This window comes from Solanum pennellii, chromosome 7, assembly GCF_001406875.1.
Source record: "Solanum pennellii chromosome 7, SPENNV200".
In the NCBI taxonomy this organism is placed as follows: domain Eukaryota; kingdom Viridiplantae; phylum Streptophyta; class Magnoliopsida; order Solanales; family Solanaceae; genus Solanum; species Solanum pennellii.
The window spans coordinates 52,684,803-52,709,644 of NC_028643.1; the positions used below are offsets into that span (position 1 = coordinate 52,684,803).

The following is a 24,842-nucleotide window of genomic DNA, read 5'->3' on the forward strand; positions in this document are numbered from 1 at the left end:
AATAACAAGATCTTTTTTTATACATATTTTTCGCCGCCTGAAAGTTCGATGACCTTTACATATGTACACTATCTAAGAACCAATAACTTTTGTGTCAAGCAACGCCGCCTTTGTCCGTTTCTTTTCTCCATTCCGCCTCTTTCAATTCGACCCAAATTTACAAGTCGTGGTGGCACCTATGTTCTGAACAAATAAGTAAGCTAACCCAACATATTTTACCAATTTTAACTAACTAATGAGTAAAAGGTAAACACTAAGTGAAAATATCCAACATTGAGTTCATTATAATTACAAAATGTGGAAAGCTAAGAATACCACCCAAGAATTGGTGTCATAAGCACAAGAACTTCTAAATGCGATGCAAGTCTAAAACTAAAATAACAAATCGAACATAAGGGATATCTTGTCTGAATACATAAAATAATAGAATAAGTAAAAGATAGAGGGAGGCGTTATGCACGGAATAACCAAGTAGCTCAACACAACTCCGAGACACTTCAAGCTCCGACTCATATTGCTCCACGAGATGTGCTCGTACTCGGAATCGAATTTCACCACAAAGAGTGCAACAAGTGACTATGAGTACGAAACTACGTGTACTCAGTATATCTCATTGACCGACAATGAAGAAGTAGTGACGAGAGTTTATATAAGAAAAATAAATTCTTTAACTATACAAGTCCTTATTACACTTAGCAGTCAAGATTCAACAAATAAGGGTAATTAAATATCAGGTACTTTCCAACCACCAATAAAAACATATAATAATCAATAATGAAAAATGTCATTAGATACAATGCAAATGACAAAACCTTAGTTCAATTCATTGGTTATTTAATCATCCTTTAAGCCCATTTCACAAACCCCATCCCAATTTGTCAACAACTTCAGCAACATCAATTATCAGCCCTCGATATAGCCAACCCAACTCATTAATTCAAGGCCAAAATCCATTAATGCAACATAATCAACCCATCCCACCTTTCCCTCAAACCTTACCCGGTCCCTTTAAGCAGTCCCAAAAGAAATCCAACAAGTTAATTCTCAAAAAAAAAGAATCCACAACCGTCTCCCTCAGCAGTTAGTAAAACTAAAGAATTTTCAGCACGTCAAATCGTCTTCACAATGTGATCGGCGGAGAAATGCATGAAAACCAATAAGCCACCCCGTAAAAGCTCTATCATCCCAAATTGCACCTCACTGTTCTTCACTTCAGCAAAAGGCAACAAGCGGTGCGAGACGAAATAAAAATTCACGCGTCTTTTTCCCTCTCCTCTGCCTACTCGTAATAAGATTTTTAACAGCGATTGCAGCACACAGATTCATCCTTCTATCAAGAGATCAATCCACGTCACCCCCAAGGACTTGAATCGATTATACCAGTCTATCCCCTTACCCCTTTCGATTTGAGTTGATTTTTTCAGAGAAAATGTTGTTCATCCAAAAAGGAAAAATGTTTTGAAATACGAATTGCTAATGGGCCTTTTGCTATCCGAAATTTTGGTCCGTTTCCCCCAAATACAAGCAACAATCTCTGGGTATATATAATCCGTTTCTTTTACTGTTGGAGGGGGGAAAACGAGATCAGATTAGAAATATTTGGACAAGAAATCTTTTAGAAAGAATATCTTAAGCAGGTAGTCTTGAAAAAAAGATATACATTCAAAAAGAAAAAGGGAGCCTCTTGTTTGCTACTTCGTGATTGTGTGGTGGAGCTCGTTGTTGTCTTTCAAAGCTCGTCTCTTTGCTCGTTGTCTTACTCCGGTGCACTCGAAAAGGTAAACCCTGCTATTCTCATTATATTTATCTCTGTCTTCTTTTGTCTTCGAGATGAGACTCTTATGTTGAGTGTTTAGTGATGGTCGTGAATTTTGTTTTAAGGGTATTCTGTTCATTCTACTAGAATTATCTTTCTTTAGTTTTCATTTTCCTTCGAATCATAGCGAATGAGGGGTGGAATTCTAGTGAAGTTACTATTTAGTATATTACGGTTTTTGCTACTCAAAATCTCTGATTTGTTTTGATTCATTGAGATTGGCCGAATTTATCCCTTTTGCTAAAAAATAGTTTGAAGGTACATGTGGTTTAGTTTCGAAGCATGTCGATTGTGATGTTCTATTTCTCTTTGCTCTTGTTTATCATATTCTGTTTTTCCTATTTGTTTTCATAGAACTCTCGTCCTTTGAGGGGTATCTCTCTTCAGTCCTTCGAGTATTATGTCTCCTCGTGTTCAACTGAAGAAGTATGATATTCGTTTAACACGCGTTGTGCTCTCCCTCTATTTTCTTTATTTGTTTTTTATCTGATCACTTATTAATAATCTTTCCTAATGAGAGTTGATCTCAATGTGATTGTTCTCTTTTTGTATCTTACTGTCTTCATACACGCATGTGCCTGTCTTCATACATGCCTGTTCCTTGGAATTTCCTCGTGTCTTTTGATGACCTAATCTAAAATATGTCACTTTCTTTCACATATTATTTTCATTGTGTCCCTGTTAAGTCATGAAATAAGGAGGCCAAGTTTCCTTTCTCTGGCAGTGGATCATTTTTATCCCTTGAAGGTCATAAAAATTGAATATAGCCATAGCTTAGAATTTCATTCTTTAAAATCTTAGTTCCAGATTTGCATGTGTCTGCTTCCTTTCCTTTATTTATTTATTTATTTATTTTATGTTTCTTTTCTAATATATCTTGGTTTGGTTTTGATATGGCCGCTTAATAGAATTTGTAAATCACAATCGATAGTGTAGTTATCTTCCATTTCTTAGTCCTTTTTGATTTGGTGCATTTCCACATAATTTTTTGTTTCATTGTGTTGTCATGTGATGTTAATCCTATTTGCTCTCCAAAGTACTCAACTATTTGTCAAACATTTTAATTTTTTATTTTATTTCATTTGAAAGTTTTTTTCCAGTATTTTATTTGTTAGTAAAAATATGGTAAGCCCACTTTATTCCATTTGTTTTGTAATAATTCTTTCACGTAGAACACGTGTTTCTCGGAGTAGTGGAATATGCCTCTTTCCATTTATGTGTCATAGTTTCTTTCTTTAAATTTTTGTGCAAACTGTTGCTTGTCCATGAGGTCGTTATTGTTTCGGTTTAGATAAGGTCACTGCGGTTGCGTTAAAAGATGGAAAGTTGGTCATGTGGTATTCTTCATTCAAAGAGAATGTCTGGTTCAGTTGTGCATTCTGTGCAATTCTAACGAGCCATTTATTTATTCATTGATGCCATTTTCCTTTTATTTTTTTATTTTTATTTTCTTAGTCTTATTCTGATTGATTTATAGTTTGTTGAGGTCTTATTCAATTATCCTACAATTATCTAACCATTATTACTCTTTTTTTTGCATGTAAAATTTGCCCAAGATCGCCGAGAACTCATTTTCCTTTGCATTTCGGATAGGACATAAAGGCCCAAATATATTTTGTTTCATCTCGAGTCGGCCAATTAAAATGCGATGTACAAGATTTGGAGTTGAAATGGCGTGAAGCAAGTCAAAGATATCCAAAGATTGGGTCAATAGCCCATTCCTTTTTCTAGTTATTTTAGTATTTTTGTTATTTTTGAGCCTAAGATCTTTTCCTTTTTGTTATTTAATGTTGTTAGAATTTCAGAATAGGTACATATCGAATGGGCCTAATTCCTTCAAAACAATAATGGTCCAACTACAGGTCCAGGCAAACGGAAACCGAATTTGGACCAAACTCTCTCTCTTACTCTTTTACTCTATTGGTTATTGTTTTGTTGTTATTTGTCGTCAGTCTTAGGGTTTAAAAACTCGACCACCTTGCAAGACGCCGCTATGTTTTATTTGTTTAAACTAAACCGATTTTCTTTATATAAACTTAAAACACAATAATAAATAAATTTTGCAAGTTAAATAATTCACTCAATTAGTAAATTGATATTTCACTTTCAAACAACTGTAAATAATTTTTTCTCAAAATTAAGGTCAACATTTTAGCCAAATAAGTTAGTTGCCGGATAATCACGAGTTAGTGAATATTTTAGGTGCCGTAAAAACCTTCCTATAATATAAATAAGAATACCTGAACCCCTTTTAAGTTTTTAAATCGATTTTATGTTTAAGTCCTTTGAAAGATAAGTTTACTTGATTTTTCAAAAAAAAAAATGAAGTGACGACTCTAACAAGTCTAAAACAAATTTTTTTTCTTCAAATCAAATAGAATGAGGACTCTTCTAAGGAATTAGAGGATTATAAACTTAAAACTAAATTTATTTGGCTATGTGAAATAAGTGTCTATTTGTTCCTTTATCGTATTGTATCAACGGTTGCATTTTCATGGCATATCATACTCCATCAAATGACAATTGTTTATTTAACACTTAAAGGACGATTATGCAGGCTCACTGTAATTCATTAACCAAATCTTTCTCGGGGCACCCTGACGAATGTAGCTGGCTACTTGATAGCCAACGTTCGTTAACTGTCACAGTCCAAGTATTACTCTTGGGTCACCCTTTCCACTATAAATGAAGCCCACTCTTAGCTAAATTAAGATAGAGCAAAACCATATCCCAAAAGTAGCGCATTGGCCTAAGAAGACCCAACACCGAATGAGTGTTAGGACCATTAGAAAGACCTTCTTGAGTACAAGGAGTCCACGACTTGATCGGATGACCATACTTATATGCTATTTGAAGGATGTTTGTGTGTTTGACAGATTGTTGTGTCTTGGGGGTGAGAACTAACTCTTTGTATATTTATGTAGATGTCAAATCAATTCCTAAGTTTCAAATTGGTCACCGAGACACCCGATTTTTTACATGTGTGGTGGAACAACCTCAAACATTATCAAAAGAGAGAAATCTCGATTCACTTAGGTCACCTACCTTCGATAATGGACTTCAAGATTTGGCCTGAGTTTATCGAGGTAATTACTCGGTTCTGGGATGGCGAAAGGATGCTTTTCCAATTTTGGGATATCAAAATACACCAACAATAGAGGAGATAAAAGATTATTTGGACTGTATCAAAACTTTTGGCAAGAGGAAAAAATATCCAGATCATTACATCCTGCTACTAGATAGGCCGACTAGTCTAAATTGAAGAACATGTTACTTTTAGTGGACGCTGACTGGTTGGATACTCAAAGTATACCATTGATGAGATTCTTTGAACAATGGGGACACGACAACTATTTCAGAAAATCTCCGAACAAGTTCTATAATCATAGTACTTAGATACGAACTTAGACTATTGCATTCTCTGCGTGCCTCTAAGTAACGATGGCATTTCCTCAGGATGAAGGAAATGAGAATCATACCCATATTATGATTGTTGTAGACGCTATCTTCAGAGAGATTGGTAAAGAAGAATAAGAAGCAACGAAACACTACAATTTGTTCCCAATTATTTTGGCTGACATCTATCGATCTCTAAGTTTGTGTAAGAATGGATTCCCATTTTTCCAAGGGTTCCACATTTGGGTCCAGCGGTGGATGAATGAACATCTCTGTAAAAAAGACGGCACCCAATAATAAGAGTTGTCCAAGCCGACCCAGACGAGTTCCCTTGACAACTACGAGTTTTATCTAAGCATCCGCAACATCCCTATTCACACCACGAGGGATGCATGAGCGGAAGTATTCTATGACCTAAGAGAAGGAGACATGCAATGGATGTTTCAAAACTTTATGTCAGAGAAGATAGAGGTTGAGGGGTCCAAATATCCTTTTTCAGTCCTTCCCGAATCAGAGGAATGCGACCATACAATCCAAGTAGGGTGATGCGGAAATTTGGTAGAAGACAAATCACACTAGTCCAATGGGATGCTATCTCCTTCGTCATTGATTACAACGGGTGCGTTAAGATACCTTTTTCTAAAACCATCCTCTAGGAATGGTACGGGAGGGTTAAAATGAAGGGAAGTATTGATGAAAACAGGTATGAAGTTGGGTATGCTGATGAGTACAAAAAATGGTTGCAGGATAATTTGCGTGCTGAACTCGACACCACACATGGGTCGAGAAATCAAAGATGTCCATATGAGGCTACAGATCTATACATATAATTTTCAGCAGCAGTTTGACCAAAGGGAACAAGACTTTTGATGAAGAGAGCAACAATATCAATAAAGAGCATTTGAAGCCAAAGGGCCTTAGTTTTAGTATCATAAGAATTAACAGATACGAGGACCTATTTGATGCGTTCAGATACAACCTTGGATGAGCATATCAAAACTCTTTGGGCCATGCCGCCCTCTTCCAAGCTTTGTTTGTTGAGCCGTATTTGGTAACAAGAAAGTATATCATCCCCAAAGAGGTGGAAAAAGCAAGAGGAGGAGCGGGACCTTCAACTTTCTAGATTCCTTATTCCCTTGCAAGAGATTGATTTTGTGTTGTTTATTGTATTTGCAATTTATTTTCCTTCCCCATTTGATTAAAACGCTGTAAAGAATTATGTAAATTCCATGTGAAGCTTATTTTTTGGGGTGCAATAATATATTTTTAATGACCCAACACATCCTTCGCATCGCTAGGCCTACCATTGGTACAAAAGGGCCACAAGCATGATTAGGATGCGATATATGTGTTTTTAACTGTTTATGTGATATGTTACTTTGAATGAGGGCGTCACTAACCTAGTCCTTTCAAGAAATTCCTAAAAAAATATATACAAGTTAGTACCACAAAATCCAACCAAATTTTTCTTAGTCTTGAGTTTCCAAACAATAATCAAATCTTATCACCAAGTCCTAAAACACTACTGTACCATCTCAGGAAAGGTTAAATCACCGCGATGGATAAAGGAAAGAATATCAAGACTAAACCAAACGAAGAGGAGATGATTGACATACGGAGGCAGCACAGGAAGCACCTATGTAACATATTGTTTCCTCCAGAGATCCCCGAGTTGGAGAGAATTGAAACTAGTTGTGAGGAAGCGATTACCCTCAATCCTTCTCTCAAAGGATGTCTGGAAGAAGAGAACCAGAAAGTCACTCTCAACGCATACTTACAAGAATATCGAATAAGGATTGAAGCCATCCTTGCGCCCTCATTTTTTAGCACAATCTGTCTAGGCGTATGTTGGGTCCCGTCAAAAAATCATGTTCCTAAGAGGGACCAGGGGACGTATGCAAGACCTATGAGTGTCATCCTAATATGAAAGGTCACACGATAGAGGAGTGCGCACTGTTTAACAATGTGGTCCTCTAACTGCTCAATAGGGACAATATCGCAAACAGTTGGGGTGACGGCGTCATTATTTCATGTGATGAATTGAGGCTGGACATACCGGTCATTGAGAAGACTAAATTCTATCGTTTCTCCTTCACACTTTTCAAAAAAACAATGTTTGAGGTCTATGCAGAATTAGTTCGAGACGGTGTCTTTACCCTTCTCTATAAGAACATGGGACTATTATATTCCCTTGGAATCAAAGTATAGAAATGTTTCCCCTATCATAGGGCCATTAATCATACCATTGAAATATTTTTTTCATTCCTTCATGACATAGAATACCTCATAAGCATAGGAAAGATTCGAGCTGAGTTTGTTCTCTTTGGTTGATGTGACGTTGAGGAGAAGAAGGCTTCAGATGGAACAACCTTTATCTTTTTAAGATTTTTGTTTGTTTTTTCAATTCCCCTACAATCATCTAGAATTAATGAAAACAAATATTTATTTGTATTCAAACTATGTAGGGCCTGAATTCTCCTAGTAAGATACGTTGGTAGTCTTTCAAGGCCCGACCCCTATCTTTCAAAATTTCCATTCTCCCCATTTCTATTCCACAAGGAAAAATGAGACTCAGATCAAAGAACGTAGAAAGAGATACATCAAAGAAGACCTTAGCTCAATGTGATTTAACCTTTTGGAGACAACCTCCAAATTAAAACAAGAAAATTTCTGTTTTTCCTAAAAATCGATTTTCCCTTTTCTCGTGGGTCTGCATGTCCTCAAACAAAGCAAAATTTGTGTTTACCCGTTATATATGTGATAGCATGCATTTTGTATTCCGAACTCAAAGTAACAAATTTTCCTTTGAGTTGTTTTTCTTCCACACGTACTTACAAACTGGTCTATGTCGATTAAACTCGCTGATTATCCCTACTTCACTAGATCTAAATGGCGTGCATATTCCTTTCTCGGCCAAGGTTCATATAAGGGAAAAGCAGTAATGGGGGACAACAAAGAAGAAATAATTCTTACTTACGTTGTTATCACAACCCACAAGTACACCCTAGAAGTTAGAGCGTCCTTTTGTCGCCACACGGCGAATGAGACTTCAAGAAGTCACACCTAAGCCACTCGTACCATTCATTACATAATAAACATACTAAAATGAGTAAAATTTAAAACTTTCTTCACACACGAAGAACTCTTTCCTTTATCATTACACAAGCGAAAGTCTTTCATTTAAAACATTAAATCTTTACTACATCTCCTTGATCCATCTAAACTTTAGAGTATACAATACTTGGAACTTATCCTATAAAAGACATAAAATAAAGACTATGACATAAGGAAACACGTGTGGATATTGTCCTGGAATCGATGAGGACTCACCAATACTTCATCTGCAACCCTTAGAAACCTATCCATCCTCCATGGAACATCAGGACTCCCAATTCCCTACACTTTAGTCAAAAAGGGAATAGACGGGTTAGCACATTAGATGCACTAAGTATGGAAGCCATGCAAAAACCATGAAAAAAGGACATTTAGTAAATAACATACTTTTCATGAATTTTCATTAAAACATCATACTATAAGCATAATAACGATATCTAACCAATTATGCACATTTTAAAGAAAATATTACAGTGAGCTACTTTGCTGTACAATGAACATTCTTCACTGTTACAGTGGAATCCCTTAGCTTAACTCTACACACTTTTTAACATATAATTCCCTAACTAAAAGCTATCCTAAGACTCACTTAAGTAAGACAAAGAGAGACCGCCCATGCACCCTCTCTAGGCACACCTAAATGATCCTTAAGATTACCCATAATGAGATGAACATACATTTAGAAGACATCAAACATATGAACTTGAGATCCTCCTACCAAAGGTGATTCTACGCTCACTTGAGTGAGTTGTGAAGCGACCGACCATACAATTCCTGACACACAAACTTAAGATATCGTATAGACTACCTAAGATAGATCATTCTCACTTAATACATCAACACATAGATAATATGACATTCTCCTTCCAAAGGCTCTCAAAAGGCTTACTTATGTAAATCAAGAAGATAATGTTCATGATTGACCTCTTCAAGATTAACTAAGTAATCCTTTATAATACCTAATTTTGGATTATGTCTACATAATTAACCATCTTCCCTAACTAGAGTCATTATTAAAACTTATCTAGGTAAGATAAGAAGTAACCATTCCTAGCCCTTCACACCTTAACTAGATAACCCTTATCTACTCTAGATAAGTATGTATTCATTTAACGTACTTTCTTAATTTAAGTCATTACATTTATTATTTCATTAAGAGACATTCATCACATAAAGGACATTCAAGTAATGGTCTTGCACAAGACCTAGGGACTCTAACTAAACCTTTAAAGCCTATTGTGCAATGTGTAGATAACTTCTCATACCACCAACTAAACTTCATAAAACTTCTCTAATGCTAGTAGGTATCCCATATGATGAGAATAGGAAATAACAGACATAGACCATGGAAGCAAAGCATAGAGTTTGGAATTCTATCCTACTCCGATGAGGGTGATCTACTTGAAAATGGTAGAACTTGGACACATCTCATGTAAGCACATGGTTAAGGAATATGAAGGGAGCGCTTTGTATTCTAGTCTCATCCTTTAACTTGAACTATTTCCCTTACCATACTCACTCGGTGCTAGCCTTTGTTCTCATAGTGAAATTTCATTAAAGGTTCATATAAAGGGGTTCCATATGAAGTTCATAACCAATCACATTCACCCTACCAAAGAGGTCCTCTAGTTCTGCCTTCCAATGTCAACAAGAAGCTCATCATGACTTTCCTAAGGATTGATATGATACCGTTCATCCAATCAACCTTAAGTCTATCATTCCTTTACTTGAAGAATATCATTACGACTTTCTACTTAAATATCTATAACCTTACCACTAGGTTCAAGGTTTCAAATAAAATAACATCTTAACATCATTTAAGGTCACATGTCATATATACGTTCAAGACTAAGAGGTTTTACCATTCTATGTCAAGACATATCATGATCACATTTAAACATGCATCAAGTAATGGAAATAAGTCAATCAAGACAAGACACAACATACTTTTCTTAGGTCACTTAGTAATAATCATTATCGTATTTAAGTCATCCTATACTCTACCATATCATCATCAATATAACCATTATAGACTCATATAGTCAAGTAGGAACAACCATGCATCAAACCTAAGGCTACACATATAAATACATAGCCATAGTCTACATGATCTCCTAACATACAGAAAAATAACACATACTTTCACATTACTTTACATATAGACAGATATGATCATACTTCGCATACATTAACAAAACAAATCATCATTATACTTCAAGTAGTGCCGACAAGGTCATGATCATCATATTGCATAAAGTAACGCCGACAAGGCCATATCAATTCACATAGCACCGCCCCATAAGTAGACCATACCAATCAAAATATAATTGATGTCTAATTAACATAAAATAAGCGGAGTTAGGGCAGCATACCCCCACTACATCTTACTACTTCGATTCCAAAGCTAAATTATTCAATTCGATACCATAAGACCCTTACCCATGGCCATAACGAATAATTCAGTGCAATCATGAAAATTCTCAATAAAACTAGGTCAATTCACTACATATTCATCAATATAATACAACCTAGATATCAATTTACTACTATTATCACATCAATTCATAGCCCATAAAAAACTACACTAGAATTCATAAGCTTTAAGTCAATATCAATTCAATATGGTTAATACTCAATAGATCTAAGAAATATACAATACTCAATCGATAAAATTGAAACAGACTATAAACCAATTAATCATAATTTATACATGAATCAAAAATCCATAACAATCTACACTTGAATTCATTAATATCCAAGCATGATCACATGACCCATATTTTAGTCAAATTGAGAGATTTGTGAAGGTCAAGGGTTCATGGAGAATTTAATTTGAAAACTTTAATTATACATCAATAAAATTATATCTTAATGTTTGAAAACTTTTCATGTAAGAACCGAAGACTTATAGTAGGAAATAGACTTTTTCATCTTTTTGAAATCTTGGAAAATCAAATTTGAAATTGGCTCTAAGGAGATAGAAATCCTTCGAAGAAGAACTCCCGTACCTTATTAGAAGAACCCAACGTTAATTTAAGAATAAACTCCATCGAAGAACCATCTTATCTTCACCTTTAACTCTCATGGAGGTTTTTGAAGAAACTTTGGGAGGGAATATGTTTTCATTTAGGTGTTAGGTTTAATTAAGATTTTGATGAATTATATACTATTAAAATACCCATTAACACTCAAAATGACATTTCAAAGTATCATTTGGGTGTGGGGTGAATTTAACAATGCACCCCTTGAACTTAGAGTGGCCTGCGCAGGGAGAGACCCAAATGACGGATGGACCATCGACGACCTGTCCCTTGAACAACATATTGTCCTGTTGGTCCGTGGTATGGGACTGTGGCATGTAGTTTTTACCTTATCTCCCTCAACTAAGTTTCAATAAATTATACACCACCAATGGGCTATCGACTTACCCAATGGGTGTCGATTGCCATCCGTTGGTGGGCTACCTTGGTCAGTCTTGGTCACTAACTTGGTTCCTTTCTCAAGGACCCTTGGATGGTACTTGGGGGTGTTTGACTTGACGTTTCTAACCCAAAGATGTCTTATACAATTTACGGACCTCCCATATGAATTTCATCCAAAAAGAACACGTTAAACTCGACAAAACATGCATAGACACACAAGGTCGTCTTAAGGCAAACCTTTCGAACGTCATGGACGTTCTTGGTCTTTTGACATCCATACTTCACAAAAAATGACACACTTCCTATATAAACCATTATAAATCATATAATGACCTCATAAACTCATTAAACATAGAATTAGGCACATTACCACATATGAGACACATATGTGACTTTAGTTGTCGAATGTCTTAATGGTCCCTTGACGTTTAACTTCCAATGCACCTAAACTTTAGACACTGCATCTTTACCACATTAGAAACCAATTTAGTACCTTATACCATCACGACAACTATTTTAGGCTCTATATTCACCTAAGTCATTTTAGGGATCTTGCAGTTGTGGTGACTCAACCCACCATAGCGGATCAGAATGAACCGCTTAAGCAGCTAATGTAGCTGATTGTCGAGATGAGAGTGGAAATGCAAAGGAGACAGAATCTTCCTCCATCGGGTTTTACTACCAATACTTCGATGGATGGAAGGCCCATGTTGTTCTTTCCCTCTTCAAACAGGGAACATGCTCAGAACCTGCCTTCCACTCCTGCTCAGAACCCCTTGGTTATCGAATTAACTGTGCAAAATCCTTACTACGCCTCAACCTCCTACCAGATCCCACCCACTACTCAAAATAATAATCCTCAAATGCCACCTCCCCCTTAAAATGTCCATTACTAAAACGCCTCACCTCCACAAAACCAAAAATACATTTAATCCCCGAACACCCCTCCATCACCAAAATCAACATATTAACCCCCAAACATACCGTAAAAATTACCAAGCTACTCAAAAATCCCCAAGTTCTTCCATTGCTCAACTATTACCCAGAAAACCTACCTTCCAAATGAGCACGACGTGAATGGCTTAAGCTCGACCATTATGAGGAGCAAGAAAGAGGGTAGAGGTAAAAAAAATAGGCGCAAAGATAGACATAAAAGAGGAAATCCAAAGGGCAATGAAGGAGCTTCAGTGCACTCCTGAGGTCACCGGTTTGAACTATAAAGACTTATTCGTTTATCCTAATATTGACATCCCAAAAGGTTTTAAGATTAACAAGTTTGACATATTTGGAGGAATAGGGAACCCCTTAGCTCATCTAAGGGCCTACTATGACCAGCTTGTAGGAGTTTGGAGAGATGAAGTTATACTAATGCGGCTTTTTAGCAGAAGTTTGAGCTGAGAATCTTTGGAATGGTTTACATCTCACGAGACTAGACAGTGGCCCAGAGGGAATGCCTTGGCTAAGGACTTCATTGAGCGATGTTCTTACAACATAGAGATTATCCCTTATAATTATTACTTAGAAAAGATGAAACAGAAGTCCAACAAAATCTACAGAGAGTTTCCATATAGATGGCGAAAGGAGGCAACCAGAGTTCGGCCTCCCATGTCTGAAAAAGAAATTGTTGAGGTATTTTTGTGGGTTCAAGAGCCCAAATATTACGATAGAATCATGCTGCTCGTTGGAGCAAAACATGCTGAGATAGTCAAGGTAGGTGAGACTATCGAGGATGGATGGAAAACCGAGAAGATTTCTCGTGTTGCTGCATTGCCCGGGTCCTCGTCTTGTTAAAGAAAAGAGAAGATGTGGTAGTTGTTTCTTATGAGTGGAAGAAGACCCGAGAAGATCATCATTTTACTAAGGTCCGTAAAAGTCAATACCATGATTGTTACACACAAGCCAACTATCAAAATGCTCCTCCTCTGACTTACCAAAATTCTCCTCCCTTCCGTTTATCAAATTCCAACACCCATCTACCAAAACTCCGCTCGAGCATACCAAACTCCATCTAAACAGTAGCAATGTGTCGCTTCCAACTGCGCCAACGTGCAGTCAAGTTACCGAGTGCCTCCCCTGGTATATCAAGCCCAATCTCAAGTTTACCCAAATGCCTCCCCAAACTACCAAGCTCAACTGCCAAAAAACCAAACAAACTTCTATCCAAGATATCAGGTCCCTGCCCTAATTTCAAGAATTATTTTCTGATACCTACACCTCAATGAAACTACGATCCCCCTCATCCCAGATTTGAGAAGAAATCTACTAGAACTTTAACTACGCTTTCCGAAAGACGAACAATGTTGTTTAAGAGTTTAATTGCGGCTGGTTATATCCATCTAATGGGGCCTAAGCCTGTGGACACTAGATCATAATTGTGCAGAACTAATCAGAAGTGTGCATATCACTACAATATCATTGGACATGATACTGAGGACTGTATTAATCTCAAGCACTAAATCAAGGATCTAATCGACCCGAATGTGGTCTCCGTCTTTACAGTCATGCCCAATGTCAACAGTAATCCTTTACAAAATCATCGGGGCACCAATATTAATATGATAGAGTCAGGTGATGATTGAGGCATGACAAAGGCGATAGTTCCGATTGTTCATGATGAGTTAGAAAGGACTGTGGATTCTTTGAGCATCAAAAAAAGAAGATGTTCGTGATTCTTACACCCGCGGAGGTTGTGGCCTTTGTGCCATTAGAAACTCTCGCTAGGCCTAGATTTGTGATCAAAACTACTTTTGTTTAGGGTATGACCAGGTCAGGCAGATTTTATACTTCAGAAGATTTGTCCCATGAAGGGCACAATAAGGACCAAGGAAAAAGTCAAGAAGTGAAGGCGAAGCTGAAGAATTCCGGAGAAAGATGCAGCCGGAGGACTTCTCAACTGTTAAACATTTGGAGAAAACTTCAGGTCAGATTTAAGTGTGGGCCTTGTTGATAAGTTTGCAGTTACATAGGAAAGCCTTGACGAAGTCTTTGGATTACACATATGTGCCCGTGGGCAACAACATTGACAATGTAGCGACCATGATCGACCAGGTTATACAAAGACATCAGATCAACTTTTGTAATGAAGATTTACCCTTAGAAAGGAGGATACACAATAACGCTTTGCATGTTACTTTCATCTGTCGAGAAAGGGTTATAAACCGTGTTTTGGTAGATGATGGATCTGGTCTCAATAATTGTCCATTGTCGATTCTTAGGCAGTTAAGGTTTGATTTGGGGAAGTTGGAAAAAAACCAAGTCAACATGAGAACCTTTGATGGGGTGCAGAGAGACACATTTGGGCGGTGAATTTGGTCATTCAAATGGTTCCTACTAAGTTCAATGAAAAATTTTAGTTCTTAGACATGGACACTAGCTATAACCTTTTTCTGGGAAGGTCATTAATCCACACGGCAAGGGTTGTGCTTTCTACCCCTCACCAGATGATGAAGTTTGTGTGGAAGAAGCAGGAATTGGTTATTCACGGTGAAGGAAGCCACTCTGGTGGGAATGCACCAATCATAGAAGAAGTCTCTGATTTCTATACGGTGGAGATGGTAAATGCCACCGGTGATGACTTGGCTTCGCAACCTCATATCCCTTCTTTGTACAATATGGTTTCTACGGTGATGCTCCAGAATGGATTCGAGCCAGGTTTTGGATTGGGAAGGAATTTCCAAGGAATTGTCGAGCCTATTAAGGTTCCTGCCAAAGGAGCAAGGTATGGTATGGGGTACGTCCCAACGGAAGATGAACTGAAGATAAAAAAGAATGGTGATCAAGTATTGTCTAGACAAATTCCTCATTTGTATTAATCATTTCATGCATTGCAAAAAGATATTCATGCATTACGAAAAATCATGTATCATGAAAAATATTCTTCCATCGCGAGAAGATATTCATGCATCCTGAGAAAATATTCATGCATTGCAGAAAATAATGCATAGCAAAAAATCATGCATCATAAGAAAATGATCAGGCCTCTTGGAAAATCACGAATCGTAAAAAGTTGTTCATGCATCGCGAAAAGATATTCATGCATCGCAGGTTGAGATTCATGCATTAGAAGAGAAAATTCATGCATAGGGAAAAATCATGTATTGCGGAAGAGAAGTCATGCATTGCAAGAGAAATTTCATGCATCACGGAAAAATCATGCATTGCGAAAAAGAAGTCGTGCATTGCAAGGAAAATTCATGCATCGTGGAAAAGAGGCCATGCAAAGAAAGAGAAAGAATTCATGCATCGCTAAAGGAAGCCACGCAGTGCAAGAGGAAGAAATTGTGAATCCCTAGAGATTATTTGCCCATCAACATCAACCACATCCTTTTATTTTGACAAGATTAAACACCAAGAAAATCATCGAAGCATGTTGCATCAACTTTTATTTATTTTGACATCAAATGAAGAGTACATTGCAAGCATAAGACATAAGCTTCATTTGCTTAACGTCCAACCCAATAGAGTTGACGTCAAATGTTGACGGAGAGCAATTAAGTGTCAACACGATAAAAGACACTGTCTACTAATTGAATTGCATTTCAATGTTGACGAGTTTTATTTGATTCTTTTTCGAGAGTATCCTAAAGGATGAATTTTCCAAAAGGAAACCACAGGTGCAAATGAAATCAAAAGAATGAAGCACAACGTGGAACTTTTTCCCAGAAGTGAACTGGGACATAGTCCAAAGAGGAGCGTCAAACTCTTAGGACGCGAGCAGAGGAACAAATTCCACCACAATTAAAACACACCCCTATCGATAAGCATGTGGGTTTTTCTTTAGTTTCCTCAGTTTCTGTTTTGCTCTGTAAATTTTTCTAGGTGCCGGAAGCATGTTTCAATCTGAGTGACAATGCGCCAAGAGTGTTGGAAATTATGTTCGTGTAAGTTCTTAATTATGTGTTTGAAGCGCGCCACATTCATGGATAAGAGGTTACAAGTCTCTCTTTCAGACTCGATTTAATTTTCACTTGTCCAGAACTAAAGTTTATCTAGCATTATAGATTTCTTTATCAACTAATCGAGTCGAACTACAAAAAATCTGATTCCTAAGGTTTAAGGATCGTAGGAAGGCTGAATGTCGAACTACAAAATTTATTGCAGTATGACTTTTAAATTCTTTCAAAATTGTGTGTTAAATCAAGGGTATCGAACTACAAGTTTCCTGAATTCTCATGTAGACTTAGATATGTAGGAAACCCATTTTCGAGGTTCGGCCATAGCTCCTAAGGTCCGTACCAAAGCCCTTTCCTAAAGATGAATATGTGGTCTGTCAAAATCGGTACGGTCAACTTCATTTTCCTCTAAATTTATTGCATAAATTCAAGTAATAGGATGGACAGTTGTTGACACCCAATTTTGACCCTCCCTGGTATATGTTAATTCACGAGCTTTATTAAATTTCAAATGAGATAACTTAATTAACTTTATAAATATATAATTAGTTTATTTTGCGAATATTCCAAAATTGTCTCAAAAAGGATTTTAGTAATACTTAACGCTATATTAAATTAGTTTTAGTAGCTTGTAGTTTGGGTCCTTAATTTATAGTTATATTTATTAGTTGATATTGTTATTATCTAACAAATATATTTGTTTAATATAATTTTATTGTAACAACCCTAAAAATGACTATGTTGAGTAATGTCTAACGTATCTAGAAAGCCTAGATTAGACCGGATTCACACGGATTGATGCGCGTTAAGCAAGACCTCTGAACCTCTGCAACAGCCAATTAAACTAACTTGGCGAGATAGTTGATCTAGGAAAGGTTGGGTCCAGCCAACTAGGGCACCCAAATATGAAGATTTACCCGTATGAGTCTTTATAAGACTTAAAAAGGGGAAATCTTATGTTTGGAGGGTCTACGGGTAAAATGACATTTTTCCAGGCAAAGGGTAGTATCGTAATTACCATAAGTATGTAATTAATTATTTAATTAATAAGGTGGAGGGGAATTTTGGGTAGAAAGAGCCGAAATTGCCCATTGAGCAAAATCTTGCTCCACCCGGGTTCTAACCTAGGTGGGAGCAATGATTTAACTTGATTATTTATATTTCTTAATTAATTTAATCAATTAATATTTAAATTCTGATTTAATAAAAAGGAAAATGAAATTATTAATAATTAATGAATTAATTAATGGAGCGGTTTGGGTTGGGTCGACTAAAAAGGCCCCGTTTTCGCGATGGGGACGTCACAGGTTTGTACCTCGACGGAAGCAACATTTAAGTGGATTAAATTGACGCTTATATTCTGATTTTTTAAGGGCATTATGGTAATTTCACTGAAATAATTAAATCAATTTTTCAAAGTTTGAAAGAGTCCTAGTTGACTAAGTCTAAACTACTTCACTTAATCCTAAGCCACTCCTCTTTTTCACGTTTATCTCTCTCTCTTTCACGTCTCTCTCTCTCTCTCATTTCACACTTTCTTTCTGGCTGCCAAATGTTAGAAAAAAATCAGAAAAAAGAAGTTCTTCACACTTGAAGAACTTGGACGCAAAACACTAACAAGAAAGCAATCCAAAAACGTTAAGCAAAACGTAAAACGCTAGTCGGATAAGGTATGAGTTTCGCGATTGGACGTGAATTTGGAGATGTTTTGGGCTGTAAGTTTAAGTGTTGAACAACGTTAAAATCAGGTATGAGTTTTATTACTCTTGGTCCCTTTCCCAAGAGACCCTTAAGACTCAGATTATTCTATTCCGAAACTAGAATTGTTCCCCATTACATGTTCCCTGTCACTAGCTCCTATCACTGATCTTAGGTTGGTATGTTTGCTGGTAGATCAGGTATGAAGTGTGATTTTCGTGATAATGTGTTCGGAATTGTATGAACGATGCAATATGTCTGCCAAAATTTCATGAAAAATGTATGTGTATGCCGTAACATGATTTTCGGTGATAAGCTTTAACAAATAATATGTTTTTATGGTCGAATTTTATGTGCGAATGTTTGTGTAAATCGTGAGGTGTAAAGGTGTTGTAATTTTTCTGGATTTAATGGTAATTCTTGGCTGAATATAATCATAAAAAGATTACACTTAAAGATGCACCAAATGATCAACGAAATGCCTTAAGAATTAAAGTCTTAATGATGAGAAAAAGAAGCTGAAAATCGTGAACAAATTTCCTGCATTTGGTAGGTTGGGTTCGGCCAAACAAAGTTGTACAAAATGCAATGAAAAATTAATGTAAAATAAGTGAGATCACTAAGGATTGAGCCCAAGACATCATTATATGAAAGCTACAAAAAAATCAACAAAAGATTGAGATGAAAATGGATTAGAAGAGACCAAATTTTCAGCTTGCTGGATATTTAGAGTCTCAGCCAAGGATGAGGAAAATTAGCTATGTTTTTTAAAAAAAAAATTAAAATGTGAGGTCATTGGGGATTGAACTCATGAATTCACCAAATGAAAATTACATAAAAATTTCACGAGAAAAATGAAAGGAAAAATAGATGTGGTGAGTGAGATTGAATCCACAACCTCTTAAATGGATGAGAGAGTTAGGAGAAAAATAAAGGAGAAATTAAATGTGGAGAGTGGGGATTGAAACCACAACCTCTTGGATAGGTTAGAAATTTAAGAGATAAATTAAAAGAAAAAATAATGAGCTTGTGGGGGATTGAACCCACAACCTCCTTGCCTTAATACGAAAAAGGTGTGGAGAACAAGAAAGTAATATTATGGGGTTGATGGGAATCGAACTAGGGTCTCCCAAATCTGAAAAATGCAATTATCAAGTTTAAAATAAGATTAATGTTGTTCAATGGATTCGAAATCGGGTTCCCTTGCCCAATTCCGTATTAACACATAAGTCATACGAAACTAAATATTTAATGAATGCGGACTCTAAAGATCGAAATCAATATCTTGGCATATCTACAAGATGCATAAGTCTTGTACCACATAATCTTGGGTAAACATGAATCACTTAGACAAACTATGAAGCAAGCCTCATGGTTTGTATGTGTGGACTCATAAGTATAGCATACGTTTAAAAGTAAGTGAGCCTATAATGTATGTGATAAAATGATATAACCCTTGAAAGGGTTAAGTAAGAGTGTGAAACATACTAACTGGCCAAGTGCATTGGCATATGTTGAAATGAACATTCACGTGAAGGGGTGAGTAATTATGAAAAGCAAATGTGTTAAAGTTAATGAATGAGGTGACAATATCATTAGAGGCTAATGTGAAAAATGAGAGAAATCTCAAATGAGCCTAAGTAAATATTACAAAAATGTACTCACCTATGAGAGTGTAAAGCTAATGAAGAGAACAGTCTCTATGAACACTCCAATGAAAGTATTGAAGTTAATGCATACTTAATACTAATGATAAGATGAGAAATCATCTAATGAAATATGATGTCCTCATGCTAGAAGCCAGATTCCATGATTTATGAGTTGAATGTAATGGAACTTTATACTGAGCACCGATAAGCTAGCTATGAGCGGTGATGCCTTCCTTCGAATGGGAGGAGGTTCACGTAACTCTCATGAGATGAGACTGCCCGGCATGCCGGGTATGGGTCTTCTTATATATCCTAGCCTTTGAACCTAATACTCCCAATATAGGGATCTAGCAGGGTTTAATTCCATATATACGCTAGCATGTTTTGGTTCACTTTGGCCGGTGATTCCACCTATTTTTGTTGTGAGGATTACACACTGGATTTCATGATGCTCACATGATCTGTATTGGTTGAGGTTAAAGTTACAAAAGAAAGAATGAGGCCAGCCTCAAATAATACACATAATGAAATGAACGATACCAAAGGTGTTAGGATACGATAATCCAGAAGTGAGCTAGACTTAAGTAATGACACTGGGTTATTCTTGGTCATTGCAAAACAAACCCGATGAGAGTCTTAAACTACATCCTGGGTATGACTGTTGGTTGCACTAGTATATGAAAGAATGAAATGAAGTATGTAGGAATGTATGAAGCAGACTTTATGCTTGCTAGGCAAGTCCACTGACTTTCCTAATCCGATTTTGGCAAGTCCACTGACTTGACTTTCTATAATTCATATCGTTAGGAGAGAGCTCTTCTTAATCATGCATGTATTGGGTGTGTTCTTGCATATACCCATACCTAGTACAAGTGTGTACTAATCCCATACAACTCTATACTTTTAGTGCAGGCACAGGCAAACGCTAGAGCTTACGATACGATGCTTCAGCTACCCGAACATGGAGCATTCATCCGAACTTGGTAGGCCTTCATGCTTTCGAGGATGTCTGCTATTATAATATAGCTTAGATGTAGGTTTTAGCTAGTGGAGTATGTTCCACTAGCGTTTCATTCCTATATGATTTCAGACAATGTCTCGGTGCCGTTTTGGCAAGTTTACGTTTAACGCAGTATTGAACTATTTCTTTTATTTGATGATCTTAATATGAGATGGTTTATGGTGAATGCCTATGATGTTATGTAGAATATGTTTCATATGAAATAAGTAAACAAAAAGTTTAAATTTTCCGCTAAAATTAACCTAGATAAAGTAACGATGACGTAAGTAGGCTTGTCTGCGACCTTTGCGAGGTCAACGACGGCGGTCTTGTCTGGAGTCTAGAATTTGGTCGTGACATTTACATATAATTAGTTTATTTTATAAATATTCAAAAATCGTCTCGAAATGATTTTAGTTTTTCTTCATAATTTTATTAAATAGAATTTATCTATATTGTAAGGATACATTTTTCGAATCTTAAAAAGTTTATAACTAAGTTAATTATTTTATCTCGTTAAAATTTAAAATCTCAATGATTAGTTTTTAGTTGATTCATTTTATTTAAACATTATTTCAATTCTTTGGTTATTTAATTATCCTTTAAGCCCATTTCACAAACCCCAACCCAATTTGTCAACAATTTCAGCAATACCAATTATCAGCTCCCAATTTAGCCGACCCAACTCCTTAATTCAAGGCCCAAAATTCCAATTAATGAAACGCAATTGACTCAGCCGACCTTCCCCTCAGACCCGACCCACTCCCTTTAATTGGTCCCAAAAGAAATCCAGAAAGTTAATTCCAAAACAAAAAGAATCCATAGTTGTCTCCCTCAGCAGTTGGCAAAACGACAAAATTTTCAACACGTCAAATCATCTTCACAGCGTGATAGATGGAGAAATACGTGAAAACCACAAAACCACCCCATAAACGCTCCATCTTCCCAAAATGTGCCTCACTATTCTTCACTTCAGCAAACGACAACAAACGTCGCTAGATGGAAAGCAAATTAACGCGTCTTCTTCCTTCTCATCTGCCCACTCGTAAGATTTTCAACAGCGGTGGTAGCATGCGGATTGGTCCTTCTAGCATGAGATCGATCCACCTCGCCCCCATGGACGATTGAATCGAACAAAACAATCTATCCCCTTTCCCTTTCGGTCTGAGTTGATTTTTAAGAAAAAAGGATACTCATCCAAAATGGGAAAGAGTTTTGAAATTCGAATTGGTAATGGGCCTTTTCCCAGCCGAAATTTGATCTGTTTCCCCCAAATCCGAGCCCTAATCTCTTGGTATATGTAATCCTTTTCTTTTACTGTGGGAAGGGAAAAGCGATATCAAAAAATTTTGGAACCTTTATTTTTTGGGAAAATAAATCTTTTAGGAAGAATAGCTTATGAAGGTAGTCTTGAAAAAAAAGATATATATTCGAAAAGGAATAGGGAGACTCTTGTTTGCTGCTTCGTGATTGTGTGGTGAAGCTCGTTGGTGTCTTTCAAAGCTCATTTTTTGGCTCGTTGTCTCAGTATTCTGCACTCGAAAAGGTAAACCCTTCTATTCTAATAATATTTATCTTTTTCATATTTTGTCTTTGAGGTGAGACTCTTATGTTGCGTGTTTAGTGTCGGTCGTGAATTTTGTGTGAGGGTATTCTATTCTTCCTATTAGAGTAATCTTTCTTTAGTTTTCATTTTCCTTTGAATCTTGACAGGGAATGAGGGGTCTTATGCTAGTGAAGTTACTATTTTGTACATTATGAATTTTTCTACTCGAAATCTCTGATTTGTTTTGATTCTTTGAGATCAGTTGAGTTCTGTCCCTTTTGCTAAAAAATAGTTTGGAGCTACACGTGGTTTAGTTTCGAAGCATGTTAATTGTGATGTTCTATTTCTCTTTTCTCTTGTTTATCATTTTCTATTTTTCCTATTTGTTTTCGTAGACTTCTAGCTCTTCAAAGGGTGTCTTGCTTCAGTCATTCGAGTGTTTTTTCTCCTCGAGTTCAAATGAAGAAGTATGATCATCATTTACCACGCATCGTGCTCTCCCTTTATTTTCTTTATTTTTTATGTGGTCACTTATTATTCATTTTTCCTAATGAAAGTTGATCTCAAGGTGATTGTTCTCTTTTTGGATCTAATTGTCTTCATACATGCATGTAGCTGGGAATTTCCTCATGTCTTTTGATGGCCTAATCTAAAATTTGTCAATTTTTGTCACCTATTTTTTTCCTTAGTCATTAAATAAGGAGGCCAACTTTCCTTTCGCTAGCAGTGGATCATTTTTTTACCTTAAAGATCATCAAAAGTGAATATAGCCATAGTTTAGAATTTCATTCTTTAAAAGCATAGTTCCGGATTTGCTCATATATGTTTCCCTTCCTTCCTTTATTTATTTTATGATTCTTTTCTAATATCGCTTGGTTTGGTTTTGATATGGCCGCTTAATAGAATCTATAAATCACAATTGCTAGTGTAGTTTTCTTTCATTTCGTATTCATTTTTGATTTGGTGCATTTCCTCATATCTTTGGTTTCGTTGTGTTGTCCTGTGATGTTAATCCTATTTGCTCTCCAAAGTACCCAGATATTTGTCAAACATTTTATTTTATTTTTTTATTTATTTGAAAGTTTTTTCTAGTATGTTATTTGTTAGTCAAAATATGATAAGCCCCCTTTATTCCATTTAGTTTATAATTATTCTTCACGTAGAGCACATGTTTCCCACAGTAATGGAATAGGCCTCTTTCCATTTATGTGTCATGGCTTCTTTCTTTAAATTTTGGATCAAAATGTGGCTTGGCCATGAGGTCATTATTGTTTCGGTTTAGATAAGGTCATTGAGATTGCGTTTAAGGTTGGAAAGTTGGTCATGTGGTACTCTTCATTCAAAGAGCATGTCAAGTACATTTGTGCATATTGTGCAATTCCAATAAGCCGTTTATTTATTCATCAATGCCATTTACTTTTATTTATTTTATTTTATTTTTATTTTTTTAGTCGTCTTCTGATTGATTTATAGTTCATTGAGGTCTTATTCAATTATCCTACAAAAATCTAATCATTATTACTATTTTGTTTACATGTAAAATCCGCCTGAGTTCGCTGAGAACTCATTTTCCCTTTGCATTTCGGATAGACCATAAAGTCCTAAATACATTTTGTTTTATCTCGAGTCGGCCAATTAAAAGGCGATGAACAAGATTTGGAGTTGAAATGGGGTGAAGATTTAGAGAACTCATTTCTTGCTATTTTTATATTTTTGTTATTTTTGGACCTAATCCCTTGTATTTTTTATTATTTGTTTCGTTTTTAGAATTTCCGAATAGGTACAAATCGAATGGACCTAAGGCCCCCAAAACAATAATGGGTCGAAATACTACTTCAGGTGGACAGAAATTGGATTTGGACCCAATTCTCTCTCCCTCCCTCTTTTACTCTATTTTTTATTATTTTGTTGTAATTTGTCGTTAGTCTTAGGGTTAGAAAACTCGACCCCCCCCTTCAAGACCGCGCTATGATTTAATTGTTTAAACTTAATCGATCGTCTTTTTATAAATTTAATGCATAATAATAAATAAATTTTGCAAGTTAAATAATTCACTCAAATAGTAAACTGATATTTCACTTTCAAACAACTTTAAATAATTTTTATCTCAAAATTAAGTTATACATTTTAGGCAAATAAGTTAGTTGCCGGATAATCAAGATTTAGTGAAATTTTTAGGTGTCATAAAAACCTTCCTAAAATATATATAAGAATCTACAAACCCCTTTTAAGTTTTCAAATCAATTTTGCGTTTAAGTCCTTTGAAAGCTATGTTTTCTTGATTTTATAAAAAAATATAAAGTGATGAC

General features: G+C 36.1%; 2 long non-coding RNA genes across 2 annotated transcripts; both read left to right on the forward strand.

Moving 5' to 3' along the window:
- Window positions 1-1,042: 1,042 nt before the first annotated feature.
- Window positions 1,043-3,711, forward strand: LOC114078091. Its single transcript, XR_003579639.1, has 2 exons — window positions 1,043-1,778; window positions 3,373-3,711. It is a non-coding gene; the product is annotated as an uncharacterized LOC114078091 (long non-coding RNA).
- An 18,094-nt stretch (window positions 3,712-21,805) lies between these two features.
- Window positions 21,806-24,524, forward strand: LOC107024609. Its single transcript, XR_003579234.1, has 2 exons — window positions 21,806-24,205; window positions 24,301-24,524. It is a non-coding gene; the product is annotated as an uncharacterized LOC107024609 (long non-coding RNA).
- Window positions 24,525-24,842: the final 318 nt, after the last annotated feature.